Consider the following 4,750-nt stretch of genomic DNA (forward strand, 5'->3'; position numbering starts at 1 on the left):
TCAGGATGGTGTGGAACAGAGAAACTGATGTCTTCTTGAAGTGGTACCCACATCTTCTTGAATTGAGCAAATAGCAGGCATCATCCAATCCTAGCCAGTGGTGTGCTTGATGCTTTGGGGAGAAGTTGATCTCTACATCATAGTCTTTTAACTCTGCCAGCCAATAAATGATTGTTTTAAGTTTCTTCCTGCCATCATAATTGAACTCCTTTCTGAACTGCTCAATTAAAATCAGATGACTTGCTTCTATGCCAGTTTCCTCGAGTCTCTCAGAGCCATTTCTAAGTCATTCTCTCCATGGTCCTCATGACCTTTTGGATGAATCCAATGATGAATACCATCTGTTGTGGTCCCTCTTGGGTATAAGGTGTCTTTGGAAGATGATCAAGCCACATACTCTCAGGGCCATGATCTTTTTTCAGCATGCAACACAGAGGCACTAGGCAAGTCTTGAAGTCAAACTCTTATTTATTATATTTTAATATGCTCATGAAATGGAGGTTTCCATATGTCTTTTTCAAACTCCTTAACATTGGTTACACTTCCCTTATGCCCCCACTTAGAGTTCACTGTATGCATAATCTTCTTAACTTTGTACATTTTGTTTTTGAGGCTATAATTACTACATTTAATCCCTTCCCTTTCCTCACTCCAAACCCCCTCAAATATCCCATCCAGCTTTCCTTCACATTCATGAATTGTTATAGCATGTATAAATGTATATGTATACATACTCCTAAATATAACCTATCCAGTCTGTATAATGTTACTTGTATGTATGTTTTCAGGTAACTTCTTTGATATTAAAGGGTATTTACAATAAACTTTAAAACTGTTTTTTGTCCAGTTTTTTGGGTGAGTTAATTCCCCCCAACACACACACACACACACACACACACACACACACACACACACACACACACACACCAAATAAAATGTGTGCAAATTTCCTCACAAAGCTACAGTTGATATAGTTGAAACAAATAGAAATATGAGGCTATTTAATTAGCATGAAAACATAGTGATCATAAACTTAAAGATAAGTTGTGGAAGGCAGAATTCAAATGCAGACTTAGAATGAGTATCTTCTATTATCTCTTCACAAATTACTCTGATAAATTTGGGTAAAATAATACTCTTCATATCTGGGTAGATCTAAACATGGAAGTAGAAGTGAAGTTGTCTGGGGAGGACCCTGAAACAGGAAAGTAGCAGAATATATTTGAAGGAATATACTCAAAATACATTATATAGTTACAAAAATGTCCAGATGTTACCCAATAATAACAAATTTTAAAAATGATTCCAAAGCAATGAAATGCAGATGTAACCTTCTAAATAGTTTTATTTCAATAGCCATTTCTGTATATATTATTGTTATCCCAAAGGCTATTTCATCTAAAAGTGATATTGCGTTAGGAACTATATTCTCCAGTTTATCTTTATATATGTAAATTATAAAAGTAGTAATATTATTAGAAATGATCATTACATTCAGATTAAAATTACCATGTTTGAGAAAATTTTTTACTATTTTTTACAAATTTCACTATTTTTAGTGTCAGTCATTTTATATAGCTGATATATATCTGTCTATATCTGGTATCTAGAATAAAAGAATATCATAATAGAATTGAGTATCTTAACTCAATTTTAGAATCCAGGAGAAAAAAGTCTTGATCTGAATTAATTTGACGAGTATAGTTATAAATGTCTTTTGGCATATATGTTTTAAATATTTTAAATTGTTCTTAATATTACAATGTGTAGTAGCTGCTTCTACTCATCATAAGTTGAAACCATAAATTGGATTAATTTTTCAGTAAAATTGATAATATGACAGAATCTAAATATATAGTAGCTAGTCTGCTAGAATACAAAAAAATTCATTTATAGAACTAATTTTATGTCAGTTTTACATGTTAAAGAGCATGATCACAAAATCTGCCTGATAGCTTTCCAAATTGATACTGTTTTCATGCCTATTAAAATATATTAGAAAAAATATATTAGATATGACTTTATAGTCAATAGTACTTTTGATGATGTCCAAATTATATAACTACTGGCACTTTTTCTATAATTCTCCTATCAAACTAAGAAAGTAGAGCATAATATTATACTAGTCAATAATATTTATTGGCTTGTAATAGTAACTTTGAATTGCCTGCTCTCTATTTTCATGTAATTATGAAACAGTATCAATCCAATAAAGAATTAAACTCTTGAGTCTAGAGGCACTAAACGATTGTTTAGTTTAATTGATTTAACTTGTTTCATCACTCTATGACAAGAACTGTCAACACAATGTTGGCATTTCAATCCTATGCTGTGTTTTGCTTATTGACAGTGGTAGCAGTGTTATTTGATTATCTTCATTCTCTACCGTACCCTGTTCTCCTTCTGTGCACTGTTTCCAAATTCCTTCTGTTCTCTACCCCAACTATTGCAATGTTGTGAATAATTAACATGTTACTTTCAAAACTAAGAAACATAATCCACCACAGTGAAAGTGTCCAAAACATTTTTTATTTCTAATTTTCCATCAGTTCTATATGGAGTCCATATTGAAGCCTGAATTTATGGTTTTCCATCCAAGTTCTAATTTGTACTTCCTTAACAGAGTGTCTATACTTGATGTTTACCAGTAATTCAGAGAGGAAGTATAGTTCCATATTCTATAACATTTCTTTTCTAGACAATCTCTATCTCCAGAAAATCTTATCCATACAATCTCTGATTTCCTAGGTACTCATCATCCCCCCCCAATATTGTTAAATTCTAACATCAGAAATAGAAAACAGTTTTTCCCTCTATGGTGTATGCTTTAAATAGAGCTTTCTTTTATGAACTCATAATATATTTATTAAAATATGAACTATTTTGATCTCTTGCCTAAAAATGCAGAAAACAACCTAATGATGAAGAAAGAACATTGAAGTTACATCAAGTGTTCTGTATTTTATTAGCTGTGCATCATTGTTCAATTCTTAACCAGTGTAAATATGTTATTTTCTATACAATATGAAATGTCACACATTTTACTTTGTGAAATACAAGGCCATTAAAAAATAACTTTTAGTGGCAGTCCAAATACCTCCTAGCATTCAATCACCATTACATACCATTCTAATTCATAATCAATGCCTTTGAAAAAAATCAGGTGAAAAAATATGACCAAATATGGAAGGATGAAAATAAATGCCTCTTGTGATTTTTGTATGAATAAATTTATTAGGCATGTCTTTTGCCATAAATGTGTATAGAGATCGAGATTTTTGCTTATGTTAATGGATAATATTTAAATATTATTAAATCTTAGAGTTGGGTATTATGAGAATCATTTTTTCTATATGAAACTTAAATAGCTTAAAATTAAAGTACTTAAAATGGAACTTATACAAAATTTAATTTTCTCAATTCAGTTGGAAACAGAAATGAGAATTAAAAACTTGAACATACTATTACCTATTATGTGAATATTTTAAAAATATGTGAAATTGCTATACTAGATCAGCAAGCTTCAAATATTTGCTTAGATATTACCTTCTTAGGAAGACACATTACATAGTTATTTGTAAAATACAAGTGTAAATTTTATTTGTTCCAAGATAAGCATGGTGGACACTCAATTAGACAAAATTGAAATTTGCATACCATTATAAAGCTTATGAGAGAATGATAAAAGGAATGATAAAATGCTCGTTTTTTTTTTTTTTTTTTTTTTTTTTTTTTTTAGTCACAAGGAAGATTTAGGAGGTGAGCTGTTTATTTCCCCATGGCAACCACTCTCCTGAAACTAAAGATGGTAACCTCAGCTCTCTGTCTTTGGACTATCTCTAGATGAATGAGCAAACTTGTCCTAAAAGGGCAAGGCAAATTTAGAAGTATTAAGGGAATAATGTGTCTGAAAGAAGATCTTTTGTTGTTGTTGTCATCAGTTTGTCAACTTTAATTATAAAGGTTGATTTACTATTTGGCAGATATCAACATGGTAGATATTGGCCATTTACAAAACATTTTATGATTAGTGTCCTTCCAAAACAATGGAACACAAAGACAAAGTATGAGCCAGTGCACTTAAAATCCACTCTGCGCAAAGATGGCTTTTGCTGTGGCTTTGAGACCTTGATCAGTAGGGTAGAAATAATGGTCAAGCAGTGCTTAACAATATGCCAATATCTTTGCCTTTAAGTGAGTAATTTGAAGAATTTTTCTCTGTGTTCCCCCAAGATACCAAGAGTAACCTTATCAATAACACATACTGAGTTAGCTTTCTTCTTGTGCCCCTCCCATGATGGTGTATATTGCAATCATGTCTCAAATAAACCACCCTAATTTATCACTTTTCCAATGCTTTGCATAGACAATACCAACTGCAACAGATCAAACATGTATGTCCCTCAAAACTTCATTTGTAAATATCTTAAACCCCAACCTTGTGGAAACAGAAGGTGGACTCTTGCTGCCCCAGTTGCTGGCCAGCAGGGAAACCTCCTGCAGGAAGGCCCTCCACTACCAAAACCCTTCATTGGACCCTGCAATCTACAAATTCCATGCCCTGCCCTAATACCCATCTGCCTGTGACCCCAGTAACTTCCTGAGACGATGGACTCTTGTGCAGACAATTAGATTATGTAGTCTTCATGAATTAGACTAGTTTCTTTATCACTTATTTTTTTCCTGAACACAGGCAAATTATGAAAGAGTTTAGGGATAGAAGTCCATGAGAATGGGGAAGCATAGAAGT

The 4,750-nt window shown here is 32.3% G+C and overlaps 1 pseudogene; it reads right to left on the reverse strand.

The window, feature by feature from the left end:
- Window positions 1-409, reverse strand: LOC128106133 (bis(5'-nucleosyl)-tetraphosphatase [asymmetrical]-like; annotated as a pseudogene).
- Between the last annotated feature and the right edge of the window lie 4,341 nt (window positions 410-4,750).

The sequence above is a fragment of the Peromyscus californicus genome, unplaced genomic scaffold, assembly GCF_007827085.1.
Source record: "Peromyscus californicus insignis strain IS unplaced genomic scaffold, ASM782708v3 Scaffold_10__1_contigs__length_136768540, whole genome shotgun sequence".
Classification (NCBI taxonomy): Eukaryota; Metazoa; Chordata; class Mammalia; order Rodentia; family Cricetidae; genus Peromyscus; species Peromyscus californicus.